The sequence below is a fragment of the Chenopodium album genome, chromosome 2, assembly GCF_948465745.1.
Source record: "Chenopodium album chromosome 2, dcCheAlbu1.1, whole genome shotgun sequence".
In the NCBI taxonomy this organism is placed as follows: domain Eukaryota; kingdom Viridiplantae; phylum Streptophyta; class Magnoliopsida; order Caryophyllales; family Amaranthaceae; genus Chenopodium; species Chenopodium album.
Window position 1 is genome coordinate 24,575,913 of NC_137835.1, and position 15,978 is coordinate 24,591,890.

Here is a 15,978-nt window from a genome sequence, read left to right on the forward strand (position 1 = left end):
TACGAGCATTGGAGGAACACGACCACTTTTGGAGCCCAAGGCTGGCTAGAGCCATCGAGCCGGTGATTAAGGGCTCGGTTATTTGGATCACGAGGCAATTGGACCATGTATTCGAGACCCGAGAGGAAATATGGATTGGGCCGAGAAATCTAGCCCAATCGAAGTCCAAGCCTCGAAGATGAAGACCGGGCCCGATCGGGCAAACACGCGCCCGATCGGGCGGTTGCGCGGCACTTTAGACTGGGCATAGAAAAAAAGGCGGGCCCGATCGGGCGCCCCTTCGCCCGATCGGGCGCGTGTTTTTCCTAGTGTCTGATTTAGTTTAGTTAATTCTTGTTTTAGGGGAAGTATTTTATATACGTTTTGTACGGATTTTTACGGATCTTCTTTTCTCTTAGACTTTCTCTCTCTACTTAGTATTTTTCTCTCTCTAAAATTCTCTCTAACTCTTGTACTTAATTTCTTCATTAATTCCAGATTTGTTTGGTACAATTTCTTCCCTTTCTAATTTCAGCTATTTTAATTGTTTTCTTGTTTATGTTTTTAATTGTTTATTTGATTGGATTAGTTATGATGATTAGTGAGTAGTTTAATTCTAGGGTTTAAGGGGATCCATAATTAATATGAAGGGATAGCTTGTTATTGTTGATCGTTGATGTTGCATGATAATTTCCTATTGAATTGTTTTAATTCTTTGCAATTAGAATATGAATCGAGCAGATGTAATTTGGTTGTGAATGTTTAGCAATATTGAATTGATGAATCGAGCAGATGTTGATTTAATATTAAAGGCTATTTTTAATAGGAACTCAGGTCTAATAAATTGCGAGAGCCTGTTAGATCTATGTTGGTTAATAAATTGCGAGAGCCTGTTAATCATATTATCTATGCATTGTTAATTATTAATTACTTCGTTCTATCCCGGAATATTAATTATTGGTGAACCTGTGATCCTAGGTTTCCTTATTATTGATTCTTTTCTCCCTAAACTCATTCTTCGTAATATAGAATTCACATTCAAAATATTAGTTACTTGGATAATTTAGATTATATTAATTAATTAGAATTAAAAAGACATGTTTCCCTGTGGAGTTCGACCCTACTTCCCTATCTACCTTAGTTAGTGATTTAGGTAATTACTTTTGATTAGGGGATACGACTTTACCCTGTCAATGTCAAAGAATTTGAGTATTGATTTGCAACTATGAGTAGTGTTTCATGACTTATTATTATGTGCATGAGGAGGACGAAGGCGTTCATTCTTTTAGGTAGCCTTCAGAGTATTAGATACATTTGTTCCCTTCTTGTTACCCATGTTGTTGCTTGTGCCCTTTTATTGTTTATGCCACATTACAAGCCTATTTGAGCCCCATTTGTTACTAATCCCAAGCTTGGCTTGGGGGAGCTTTTAGTTGGTGAGGTGAGGGAGTTGTGGTGTGCATATTATTTGCACAATGTGGGAATAAAAGAAGAGTTATTGTTCTTTGATTTTTGATTGGAAAATATTGATATTGTGTTTCAAAGTTGAAATTTCCAATATGGGTTAAAAAGAAAAAAAAAGAGCAAAAGAAAAATTTTAATGCTCAAATGTTCTATTTGAAGGTTGTTCAGAAAAAAAAAAAAAAGAACAAAAAAATTTCAAATAGAAAAAAAAAAGAATGAGTTCAAAGTTTGTTTTTCACTCAAAGTTCTACATTATCATATTTTTATGAGTGATTATTGTAAGTGTTGGGATTGTTTATGATGATTAGAGTTGTATTTGGTGGTTTTTGTTGGAGTTGGTTATGTTTATAAAGATGTATGTTCATCGTTATTTTGATCATGGGTTTATTAGGTTTTGGCTCCCTTAATGCATAGCTTTTCTCTCACATAATCCCAAATTTATCCTACCTTTACCCTAGCCTTACATTACAAGCTTTAAAGACCTTCCGACCTTGTGCATAGAAGTTATGTAAATGTGAAAGTGTTGTTTGTCAATGCAAGTTATGACTTGGCATATTTCGAGTCGACTAGTAGGATGAGCGTTCAATGTTTTTATACACACGAGAGTGTGAGTTGGGAGGGCATTGTTCACATTAAAGGGGTTGGTTGGAGAGCGATCGAGTACATCTTTTACTCGCCACATAAATGAGAGTTGAGTGTGTGAGCACTAGTCTTGAATTCTATATGCTCTTGTGGTTTGCTCTACTTGACAATTGTTGGGGAGGAAGGGTGATTAGATGAATAAGATTGATTGATGTTGAAGCATGTTCATTAGATTTGCCTTGAATCGTTGGTTTTTGATTTGATTATTGGGGTGAAGTATGTTTTATATGTTCATTGATGAGCTCTTTGCTTAGGGACAAGCAAAGGTTTGGCTTGGGGGAGTTTGATATGTCCATTTTATATAGTGTTTTACCCCCGTCCCTTGGTCGTTATTAGTAGTGTTTTTGGCTCTTTCGGGCCACTTTTATTACTAATTTGTGTGTTCTAGTGTTTTCGTAGTTTTAGTTGTATTTTAGAGGAAATTTCACTCTTGGAGCATTTTCCCGGGCTTTATGGATCAACTACAGAAGCTAGAAGGACGCGACCACTTTTGGAGCCCAGGATCGGTGAGAGCCGGTAATTGGGATCCCGAGGCATTTTGACCAAGTACTCAAGACCCAAGGAGGAAATCCGGATTGGGCCGAGAAATCAAGCCCAATCGAAGTCCAAGCTCAAGGAGAAGCAACCGTCCGATCGGGCTACCTCTAGCACGATCGGGCGCGGCAAGGCTTGTTGCTGAGCGTGCTAAGGCGCGCCCGATCGTGCGAGCATCTAGCACGATCGGGCAATGCTGCTTAGGAAGAACGCGAAGAAAAAGGCGCGCCCGATCGTGCTAGAGGTAGCCTGATTAAGTTTAGTTTTAATTCTTGTTTTAGAAAACGTTTAAGTACGATTTTGTACGGAATTTTTAGCTGACCTTCTTTCTTAGACTTTCTCTCTCTACTTAGTATTTTTCTCTCTCTTAAATTCTCTCTCAACTTTTGTTCTTAATTATTCCATTAATTCCAGATTTCTTTTTGGTAACAATTTCTTCTCTTTGAATTTCAGCTATTTTACTTGCTTCTTTGATTATGCCTTTATTTGATTATTTGATTAGTTTAGTTATGATGATGCGTGAGTAATTTCATTCTAGGGTTTATGGGGATCCATAATTAATATGAAGGGATAGTTTGTTAATATTGATTATTGATATTGCATGATAATTTCTTATTGAATTGTTTTAATTCTTTGCAATTAGATTATGAATCGAGCAGATGTAATTTGATTGTGAATGTTTAGCTATATTGAATTGATGAATCGAGCAGATGTTAATTTAATATCAAAGGCTATTTTCAATAAGAACTTAGATCTAGTAAATTGCGAGAGCCTGTTAGATCTATGTTGATTAATAAATTACGAGAGCCTGTTAATCATGTTAATTGTGCATTGTGCATTGTTAATTATTAATTACTTCGTTCTATCCCGGAATATTAATTATTGGTGAACCTGTGACCCTAGGCCTTCTTATTATTGTTTTTCTCCCTAAACTTATTCTTCGTAGTATAGACTTTATTCCCAAAAATATTGGTTACTTAGATAATTTAGATTATAATAAATAATTAGGAGTAAAAAGACTTGTTTCCCTGTGGAGTTCGACCCTACTTCCCTATCTACTTTAGTTAGAGGACTTAGGTATTTATTTTTGATTAGGGGATACGACTTTACCCTGTCACCAAGGCTGGCCCAGCTAAAGGATCCTAACTCACTGATCCGTACTAAAGAAGGAAGGTAGCAGAGGAGTACACGTGAACTCCTATCAGGAGAAAGAGTCATGGAAATGAGAATCAAAATGAAGATCCGCACTCGCTGCTCAACTGATGTCTCCTCTATGTCAAAACCACGGGCTAGAACCGAAGCCAGCTCTGATCCCCCGCTCCTAGGACCACCTCGAGACACTGGTTGAGTCCTGATATGCCTTAGTCGCTCCCCAAGAAAGATCAGACATCTGTGCTACGGCCCGGTCAGTGAAGCGTAGACCGCTAATCATGCTAAAGTCTAGAGGGATCACTGTCATCTCCCCCCAAGAAAAGTGAAAGGTGTTGGTAGTATCCCAAAAATACTCCAACAACGCGCAAACGATTGTCGCACCACAACCCCGGGGGCTGCGAAACCCTACGACCGCCGAATAAAAGTCCACTAAACCAGCTGATTCCCATAAGGCGTTCGTAGCAGGATCCCTCGTGATAATCCGGTGAAGTCGAGGAATCAAATCTCCGGCTCTAGAACCGTGGTGGCGAAGCGTGCCGTCAAGTATGCCAGCAAGTGGGCGATGAGAAACGTGGTTCTCACGACAGAAAACATACTGGTCGTTGGTCCACGGGGGTGGAACCCACCTACCTCTACCCGTAGAGGCCCGAGGCTCAGACTCTAAGGCGTCGTCATCCATACCCTCGGAATCGTGGGAGTGTCCTCCCGAAAAGCCTGACGCCGGCCATGAGTAGAAAGATCGCGATCCCGTCGTCTAGGCATGCTATTATAAAAATAAAAATCTAAATTCTTAGCATCATTTCCTAAGACATTTAGTTATTTATATCGAGTTGCATTTTAATAAAAAATCTAAATGCTTAGCATCACTTCCTAAGTTATTTAGTTATTTATTGCATTATACGCTAAATTTTTACCTCAAGTCTAAAAATTGGCAAAATAATGGAATTATTTATAGTATTTAGTTTCTCCATGACGAACTAATATTATGTTCTCCTAATTGCATGATATTATGTTCTCCATGACAATGTAGTACATACACAACACAAAACATGTTTCAAAATTGCACAAAAACAATAGATCGACGCAACATAGCATATGTCATCATTTCAAGTACAAACGAACAACATGAACAACAAGGACACCATTTACCAGAAGTAGTACCAAAAATGGTGATTTGCTCAATTCTTCACCAAATTATGCAATTTTTGTCTCAAATAGCTCACAAACATGCATACATACATATACAAGTAAATTCATGGCAAGAATTTCAATATAAACCTCAAAATAAAAAAAATCCCCAAATTGATTTTTAAGGGTTTTTTACATGAAATTATTTGAAGAAAATTTGAGACAAAAATCAAAGGAAACTTACATAGATCCTTATGGAGAACCAAAAATGAAGAAAATAGCAAAAATTTAGAGCCAAATTGATGAAAATTTGAGCTCCGAAATTCGCAAAAACGTGAAAGCACCAGAGCAGCCGCCGCGACACGGTTAGCCTACACCACGACACGGTGAACAAGTACCGTGTCACGAATCTCAAATACCGTGTCATGGTGATTCCAGGAGTCGTCGGAGCTCCGATTAACAGCAACAGCAGCACAGCAGTGAGCAGCAGCGAAAGTTCAGCAAAAGATAAAAAAAAAAAAAAAAAGGGAAACCCGCAGAACCGCCGTGTCACGGGAAGGCAGTCCGTCTAACGGGAAACAAACCGTGCGCCGGTGAGCCGTCGACATGCCACGGGAATTTAAGCAGTTAAGGTGGAAAAATGGAGATGAGAAGTAAGAGCAGGAAAAGAAAGAGAAGTGGTGAGTGAACAAAAATGAGCAATGTCTGATATTTAAAGCCAAAAATAACCGTTGCACGACCCCGTTACCGTTCCACATTTCCCGTTATTGAGTAACGGTGTTCATGCGCGTGGAACGAAGCGCGTGGAATTTTTTGTGCCAAAAGAATTCCCGTGACACGAGAGTCACTCCCGCTTAACGGCAATGCAGAACCGTGTCACGGATCTGTCCACGTGGCACGGAGTTCAGTTTGTTTGGTCCTGCACACTTTTCGAAGCTGGCAGTGAATATTCCTGGAAATTTGACCAAAGTTGCACAATTTTCCGCGCAAATTGGACAGTTAATTTTTCAGTAAAATTACGCGGAAAATTCTAACTGACAGCTGAAGGGTATCAAAATTACTATTTTGCCCCTAGGAAGCGTCAAAATCAATTTTGTCAATATTTCAAACACCTAATATGGTCGGATAATCAACTTGAAGGTGTGAATCATCTGCGGCCCACGTTCGGAGATAATCGAACCATCATACACTTGCAAATTTCAGCGATTACAGTAGTCGTCGGCTTTCCTCAATTATGGAAAGCGTTATCGGTGAATTTTTCTTCAAGTATAGAAAACCGCCAAGTCGGCTTTCCTCAAGCATGGAAAGCGTTATCGGTGGATTTTTCTTCAAGTATAGAAAACCGCCAAGTCGGCTTTCCTCAAGCATGGAAAGCGTTATTGGTGGATTTTTCTTCAAGTATAGAAAATCGCCAAGTCGGCTTTCCTCAAGCTTGGAAAGCGTTATCGGTGGATTTTTCTTCAAGTATAGAAAACCGCCAAGTCGGCTTTCCTCAAGCATGGAAAGCGTTATGGGTGGATTTTTCTTCAAGCATAGAAAACCGCCAAATTCCTTTGTCGGCTTTCCTCAAGCATGGAAAGCATCATCGGTGGATTTCTTCAAGCATAGAATGACAGAAAATTCATACGTCGACTTTCCTCAGGCATGGAAAGTATCATCCGGTAGGTTTCTTCAGGCTTAGAAAACTACCAAACTCCTCAGTTGGCTTTCCTCTGGCATGGAAAGCATTTCAACAAACGTCATCCGGTGGATTCCTTCAAGCATAGGAAGCTGCCAAACTCATTTGTCACCGATACACTGGTGCCAGATACGTATTATATCCTTTTACTCTTTTATCTGTGGAATTAACATTTTTCTGCAGGTATCGGCGTATACAGAGTGATTTAGGATCGCAGAACGTCTTAAATCATTCTCCGTCCCTATCGACTACTTTGACTATCGTTTTCAAAACTGACGCTTCTACAAACTCAGTCAAAGTGGGGGCTTCTGTAGACACCTAAAAATGTCTCCCCAAAACCAAACCCGATGATGAACAACCTTTCACCGCTACTATTGGTCGGGTTCAGTGTTTAATCTTGAGAGTGCTTAAAAAAATCGTATTTGATTAAATTCGTATTTTTGAATAGTCCATGGATTAGTCTTGATGTTTGGTAAAAGCATAGTTTTAATTTCAGCCCAAACTTATTATTTATTTTTGGCCCAAACCTTTTTTATTTTATTGTTTTATTATTTATTTTTGGCCCAAACCTTTAATTTATTTTATTTGCTTATTTTCTTATTTTAGCCCAAATAACAATAAATCAGAAAAAGGCCCGAAATTATCAATCGGCACTTAAAATGCTGAACAAAATTAGGGTTAAAAATGTATTTAGATGGAAAAGCAGACTGAAAATTCCTGCGCCACGGCAGGAGTCCACCGTGTCACGGGAATCTTTCCCGTCTGACGGTGGGATTTCCCGTGACATGAGAATTTCCGTGTCCTTTCCGCGTAAACCTGACAGGGTAAAGTCGTATCCCCTAATCAAAAATAATTCCTAAGTCCTCTAACTCAAGCAGATAGGGAAGTAGGGTCGATCTCCACAGGGAAACAAGTCTTTCTATTCCTAATTAACTAAAATAATCTAGATTATGAAGTAACCAATATTTATATTTGAATAAGAAACTAAACTACTAAGATTGAGAATAGGGAGAAAACAATATATAAAAGGATCTAGAACATAGGTTCACCAATAAATAATACTCCAGGGTAAAACATAATAATCAATCATTGACATTGCATAAATAACATGATTAACAGGCTCTTGCAATTTATTAATCAACATAAATCTAACAGGCTCTCGCAATTTACTAGATCTAAGTTCTCATAGAAAATAGCCTTTAATATCAAATTAACATCTGCTCGATTCATCAATTCAATATTGTTATACTTTTACAAGCCGCAATTGTAAAGCGTTAAAACAATTCAATAAGAAATTATCATGCAATACCAATAATTAATAATACTCAATCATCAATGCATCAATTAACCAGATTGTAAAGGGCTTTCGCTACGTATTACAATCACACAATTAATTTACCAGTATTAAATCTCATCTCTCGAATCTCGACTTAGCCATTTATAAATTAACCTGCCTATTGAAACTAGACCTAAACATCAATTCTCATCTGTCGAATCTCGAATCAGTATTGTCGAACTCATGCATAAAAGATCATGCCTAATCTAGTCACAGAACATTAAATCAATCAATAGGAAATTAATCTAGCATTGATAATTAACAACAATAAATTACCCCTTCATATTATTTATGGATCCCCATAAATCCTAGAAATAGAACTACTCACACATATTAAAAACTAAACTAATCAAAGCAATAAAATAAGTCATGATGAAAGGAATAAAATAAACAACTAAGATTAAGAGAAGAGAAATCGTTACCAAAATAAAGCTGGGATTAAGAGTAGAATTAAGAACAAAGGTTTTGGAGAAAGAAAATCTAAGAGAACAATTAAGAGAGTAAAGAAAGAGTAAAAAGAGGAAGAGAGAGAGAGAGCTAAAATCGTATCATGGAGGAGTATTTATACTCCGTACAAAATCCTAAACTAAAACAAATTAAAACGACGCTAAGCGTCTCCTAAGAAATACACGCGCCCGATCGGGCGCGCCTTTTTATCCCTAATACTAATCTCGCGCCCGGCCAGGCGCGTCACCGGGCGCCAGCCTTAGCTTCTCCCGCCCGGCCGGGCGCGTCTCCGGGCGCCAGCCTCTTTGGCCGGGCGGCTCACTTGGGCCACTATTTAGACTACGATTGGGCTCCAATTCTTCGGGCCAATCTGGGTTTCCTCTTCCGGTCTTGAATACTCGGTCCAAATGCCCCGGTATCACCTATACCGAGCCCTTAATCACCGGTTCGATGGCTCTAACCGGCCTTGGGCTATAGAATCTGGTCGTGCTTCTCCAATGTTCGTGATTGCTCCAAAATAACTCGGGAAAATACTCCAAAAGCATAAATTCCTGCAAAAGTCAACCAAATCTACGAAAACACTAGAAAACACCAATTAGTAATAAAAGTGGCTCTAAAGAGCCAAAAACACTACTAATTATGACCAAGGGACGGGGGTAAAATACTATATAAAATAGACACATCAAACTCCCCCAAGCCAAACCTATGCTTGTCCCTAAGCAAAGATCTCATCAATGAATCAATAAATATGCTCCACCCCAAAAAGTAAAAATCAAGCACAAACGATCCAGGGTAAATCAAATGAACATGCTTCAAAATCAACCAATCAAATCCATCTAATTACCAATCTCCCTAATAATTGTCAAACTGAGCAAACCACAAGAGCATATAGAATTCAAGACTAGTGCTCACACACTCAACTCTCATTTATGTGGCGAGTAAAAGATGTATTCGATCGCTCTCCATCCAACCCCTTTATGTGAACAATGCCCTCCCAAATCACACTCTCGTGTGTATAAAACAATGAACGCTCGATCCTACTAGTCGACTCAAAATATGCCAAATCATAACTTGCATTGATAAACAACGCTTTCACATTCATACAATTCTATGCACAAAGGTCGGAAGGTCTTTAAGGCTTGTAATGTAAGGCTAGGGTAAAGGGTAGGATAAATTTGGGAATAAATGAGAGAAAAGCTATGCTTAAAGGAGCCATATCCTAATAAAACCCATGATCAAAATAAATAATGATCATACATCTCCTACATAACCAACTCTAACATCAACCAAATATTCTCCAATCATAATAAATGAACCCAACTCTTACAATTTCACTCATAAGATATAATAATGAAGAAGTAGAGTGAATAAACAAACTTTATTTTCCAAACTTGAATTTTTCATTGAGGCTTAAAATTATTTTCCTTTGATCAACCTCCAACTAGAACATTTGAACATTTTTTTTTTCTTTTGAAGTTCACTTATTTTTTTCACATTTTTTTCTTGAACTTCTCTTTTTTTTTTCATAATATCATGCTTTATTTTTTTCAAGAAAATATAACTCTCAAACTCATCAAAAATAAACATGATCAACAACAAAACAACTTCTCAAATCCCACCCAAATTGTGCAAATAATAAGCACACTATAAACTCCCTCACCTCACTCACTAATAGCTCCCCCAAGCCAAGCTTGGGACTAGTAACCAATGGGGCAAAATAGGCTTGTAATGCGGCTAATAAACAACAAAAAGTCAAGGCAACAACATGGGTAGCAAGAAGGGAATAAATGTATCTACAATATCTGGAGGCTACCTAAAAGAATAAATGCCTTCGTCCTCCACAATGTACATAATAATGAATCATATAAATATTACTAATAATTGCAAACCAATACTCAAATTCATTGACATACCAGGAACTATGGAACTATCACACATTCCTTACCAAATCAACTAGTCAAGCACTATATTCACAAGTAGTTGGACAAAATTGACGCATGCTAAGGTTTCAAGGCAATCAAACATCAAATCATGATCAACTAATCCACAATGCTTATCATCAAATACCAAGAATTAAAACAATTTTCTCAAGTAAGGGGCACAGGGAAACATAATTTACAATTCATTGGTACGTATTTTTTGAATTTTTATTTTTCAATTTTTTTGTATTTTTATATATATAAGAAAGCAATAAAAACTAACCTAGAAAGCAAGAAAACTAACCTAAGAAAACACACCAAAAATAAAATAAAAGAGAAAAAGAAATATACCAAAACCAAAATCTCCCCCAAGCCAGAATCAGACAATGTCCTCATTGGCTCGGGAACTAGCCCAGCATAGCTAGTCCTGATCATCCTCATCCATCGAGCCGAAACCCGCACCTCCACTGCCACCTGCACCACCTGCACCAGAAGAGCTACCACCAAAATAATCAGCGTGAAAACTCCCCCCCGCCGGTCCCCCGAAAGGAATATCCTGGTCGTACCCGAAGAAAGAAGAATAGTCAGTGTAAATACCACGGGCAGTGGGATCCCTATCGTATCCCTGGGGTGGAGGCTGAAACCAGTTAGGGTGAATAGCGTCGTCGGGAATGTTGCCCCGACGAGCATAATCATCGTACATAGGGTAGAGAGCTCTACCCTGGTTCCTCTCTAGGTACCCTAACCTCTGGTCTAAGGAGCCTACCATCCTCCTAAGGTCAGTATGGGAATGCTCGATACGTCCTAAGGCCTGATCAATACTCTGAAGATCCCAAACTGGGTCAGAGTCAACATGAGGGACGGAGTGGGACATACGAGGTGGAGAGAAAGCCACCTCGGGCTGAGGCTGGGGTGGTGGAACTGGTGGTGGTGGTGCCTGCCCCCTAGCGTTGGCAACTAAAACATCATAAGTGTAAGAAGGTTTCCCTGGGGGAAAGGCGGTCAAGTCAGGACTGGGTAGGGGAAAAATTGGCAAAGGTTGCTCGCTCCCAGTCCGAATACACCAAAAGGGTGTCTGCTCGCTATCCGGTCTAACCCACCCCAACTCCTCAAAATACCTAGCAGTCATATAGGTATCAGATCCATAGTTGGTCAGCTGGTGGGGTCCGTCCACTACAAAACCGGCCTTTTTCACTGCTATACGAGTGATAAGGCCACCTAAACGGATAGGGGTCTTGGAAGTGGTGCTGGCCGTGGCATGCCTACTCAAATGGTGAACTATAAACCTACCTATGTTCAATTTCCCGTACCCATACACATAGTGTCCTATGACAGCTAGTTCGTTAGATTGGGCATTATGGGGCTCGGCCCTACCTAAAAAAACACAAACCCGCAAATCTTTGCCAGATTTTTGGGACAGGGTGGTGAATAGGTTTGGTACTAGCATGTTGGGGGTCAGGGGTAGGCAAACCAGTCAAAGCATTATATATGTCACCCATTTTATAGTCTGCATGCCATTGGTGAGATAGTTCAGAATTTAATTCAAAAATTTTACAAAATTCTACAAAAGTTAAACTAATATTTCTATTGTTTAACCTGAAAAATAAATTTGGCCCACTTCTACTACTAACAACATGGAAAGTAGACAGGAATTCACAAGTAAGTTCTCGGAAAGTAGGATAGTGCATATCAACAAATTTTCTCATGCCAATGTCATTCAAAAATCGTTTTACAAAATCATACAAACCAAATGATTCTACGGTAGGGTGGTGTAACCACCGAGAAGGAATTACCTCACGACCGATTAAGTGCTCTAGCCGCTCCTTTTGCTCTTGGCTCGCAATCCGGATCGTCGGCCAGTACGGAAGTTGCAAGTCTGGGTCGTATTCCTCCCTCGAACTGGAGCTCCTACCGAAAATGGACCTAGCCCTCTTTGAAGCCATGTTAGGAAATGGGTTTAAAATTTATTGAATTAAATCTGAAAAATTTTTATATGGGAATGTAGATGATGAAGAGAGGATCACAAATATGTAAAGAGTTTTGAATTTGGGTGAGAAATGGAGGAGAAATCTTAGAGAGAAGGTAGAGAGAATTTGAGTTTTAGAGAGAGAAAGTAATAGAGGAAAGAAGAAATGGAGGAAGAAAGAAGAAAAGAAAGAAGAAGAAGGGGGCGGACCCGCTCGCGCCCGGTCGGGCGGTGGGTCGCCCGGTCGGGCGATCTGATAATTAAAATTTGCTAAGCTCTCGCGCCCGGTCGGGCGCCGTTCGCCCGGTCGGGCGATCTATATTACCCGATTTTCTCCTGGTCTCGCGCCCGGTCGGGCGCCCTTCGCCCGGTCGGGCGCCCTTCGCCCGGTCGGGCGCCCTTCGCCCGGTCGGGCGCCCTTCGCCCGGTCGGGCGCCCTTCGCCCGATCGGGCGATCTGTAGCTTAAAAATTTCGCCCTTCTCGCGCCCGGTCGGGCGAGGCTTGCCCGATGGGGCGGACAATTTAGTCCGTATACGACGAGTTTCGCGCCCGGTCGGCGCCACTCGCCCGGTCGGGCAAAATTACTTATTTTTAGACCCTTACTCTTGCGCCCGGTCAGGCGAGCTTCGCCAGATTGGGCCCGAGACTAAATCGTCCAATTACTATTTTCTTCTTTTCTCTAAAATTTGGCTAACTCTTTTCCTTCAAACCTGTACAAACACTCATAAAACTCATTAAATTCCCTCATCTCGCCTCTCATAAGAAAAAAAAGGAAAGAAAAACTAGTCTAAAAAGCATTAAAAATACGGGTTACCTCCCGCAAAGCGCTGGTTTATCTAGGTCCCGCACGACCTTCTTACCAAGTACAATATCTAGGACACTTGGCCTAACGCTTGATCGGGTGGTTTCTCACCCGGTCTAGCGGTGTTCAGGCTGCAATGCGGCTTCCTGACATACCTTGTGGGACGCCAAATCACCTTATCTGGTGGATCCTCCTTGACTTGGACTGGGGGATCTTCAATGATACGCACTAAAAATCCTTCTTCGATCGAAGGTTGCTTCAAATTGTCATTGCGTGCAACACTTGCAACTCGATCTGGCGGAACACTTACCGTAGGCTCAAATCGCACAACTTGCTTGTTCGGTTCCACCTTTTCATCCTCAAAACCAAGACCAACATTATAGAGTGCGCTTTCTATTGCATCGACTTCCTTCTACCATTTGTCTATCTCATCTGCAAAGGATGCAACACAAGATACCGCCTCCAAGGGATCTTTTTCAAGAGCTTGGGGCTTGTTAGAATAATTTTCAACCACATTAACACTGAAACATTTCTCCTCAGTCATGGAGCTTTTAGGGGCATTATTCAGATTAAAAACAACTTTATCATCCCCTACTGATAATGTTAACTTACCACTTCTTACATCTATGACTGCTCCTGCGGTGTTAAGGAATGGTCTACCCAAAATAATTGGGGTTTGCATATCCTCAGCCATATCAAGAACAACAAAATCTACAGGTATATAAAATTTACCTACTCTAACGGGGACATCCTCTAAAACACCTAAGGGGTATTTGAAAGAACGATCGGCCATTTGTAGAGTTATATTGGTAGCTTTTAATTTACCCATATTCAACTTAGAACACACAGATAATGGCATGACGCTAACACTTGCACCCAAATCACATAATGCATTATCAATCAAGAGATTGCCAATATGACAAGGGATAGAAAAGCTACCTGGATCTTTTAATTTAGGTGGAGACTTATTTTGAAGTACGGCACTACACTCTGCAGTGAAAGCTATTGTCTCTACCTCACTAATAGACCTTTTCCTCGTCAATATTTCTTTCATAAATTTTGCATACGAGGGGATTTGTGTGATTAATTCAGTAAAGGGAACTGTTACCTTCAAATCCTTTACCACCTCCAGGAACTTACCAAACTGCTTATCCAAGTTTGTCTTCAATTGACGATTGGGGAATGGAAGTTTGATAATTGGCTTTGGAGCATTATTACTCTTGTCTGGAGTAGCCACCTTCTCTGGAGTCGTACCCTGCAATGTAGAATCAGATATGTTAGTACTATCCTTTAGCCCTACAGGGCTATCAACTACATTGTTTGGTTTAACGGAAGCAAGATTATCATTATTTAATAAAACAGGTTCATCAACTCTGGGCATAGAGGGCCCTTCATAGTTTGAACAACTCCTTAGAGTAATTGCAAATGCTTGATCCGTAGGCCTAGTCGGTTGTGCCGGCAGAGCTCCCTGTTGGCGGGCTTGTACGGTAGCAGAGAGTTGCGCAATTTGATTATCAACAATTTTATTATGCGCTAGAATTTGATCAATTGTCGCATCTCTGCTCTCCATGTGCTTTTGCATATTAACCAACATTGCTCTAATTTCCACCAGAGAAGGGTCGGAAGATGAGGAGATTTGTTGTGGTTGGTTCTTCTGACTAGCATTGGGATGGTAATATTTCTGCTGCTGTTGTTGTGGTGCCTGTGGTTCTTGTGGTGGTGGATTTTGAACATTAGTGCTCCGGTAGGAAAGGTACGGATGATTCCGATACCCAGGATTGTAGGTGTTGGAGTATGGGTTATTCTGCCTATAAGCTTGGAAGGCATTAACTTGCTCCACGGAACTCCTGCAATCTTGCTCCCAATGACCTACAATACCACAATTTTCACAGAAAGCCTCATTAGAATTATTATTAATCGCGGAAACATTAGCTACATTAGCAGTGCTCAGATTATCTAATTTTTGGCAAATAGAGGTTAGTTGAGCTTGCAAAAAGGATACAGAGTCGACACTATGCTTCCCCTTGTTAGCAAATCCTCTAGGGTTCCCATATTGGGAATTGTGTATCGCCATGTCTTCAATAACCTGACCTGCATCTTCAACATCAAGATTCATAAACCTCCCACTAGCTGCAAAGTCTAAAATTATTCGAGAAGAATTTCCAAGGCCATTATAAAAGGCTTGGATTAACTGCCATTGTGCTAAGTTGTGGTGAGGGCAATATCTTTGTAAATCCTTGAACCTCTCCCAAGCCTCATATAAAGATTCATCGGCTTCTTGGGCAAAGTTCTGGATCGCACTCCGTAGTACGGTTGTTCTCTCTGCAAGATAATACTTTTTATAGAAATTCAAAACAAGAGTTTCACAGTCACTTATACCAAGTGTAGTTCTATTTAAGCCATTAAACCACAATTTAGCTTTTCCAGTTAAAGAGAAGGGAAAGAGAATCTCCCTGATTTGGTCTTGAGTGACCCCGGCTTGCCTGATGGTGTTACAATATTGACAATAGTCGGCAATGTGAAGATTCGGGTCTTCACCCTTGGCTCCACTAAATTGCTTCCTCTCTATCATTGTTATAAATTGAGGCTTAATTTCAAATTAAACCCCATCAAGAGCTGGAGTAGGGGTGAGATGTGGAAAATCCGTAAGCTTTGGTTGTGAATAATCACTAAGCTTCTTTGGAGCCGTCATCTCTAATTCTGCGTCTGATGATGTCTCTGAATTGCTGGAACCAGTCGGAGGATCGCGGTGATTATTGTTATTATCACCAGAATCCGCCAGGATTTGCTTGTAGAAATTTTTCTGTCTATGGAAGGAACGTTCGATCTCAGGATCGAATGGGATGTACCCTGATCTAGAACACCTGGGCATAAACAAAAACTAGAAGAAAATGTGAGATTTGTCTCAGAGAACCAACGCTCTCTGAGAC

The 15,978-nt window shown here is 40.2% G+C and overlaps 1 non-coding gene across 1 annotated transcript; it reads left to right on the forward strand.

The window, feature by feature from the left end:
- The first annotated feature begins 15,252 nt into the window (after positions 1 to 15,252).
- Positions 15,253 to 15,359, forward strand: LOC145607164 (small nucleolar RNA R71). Its single transcript, XR_014105514.1, has one exon. It is a non-coding gene; the product is annotated as a small nucleolar RNA R71 (small nucleolar RNA).
- Positions 15,360 to 15,978: the final 619 nt, after the last annotated feature.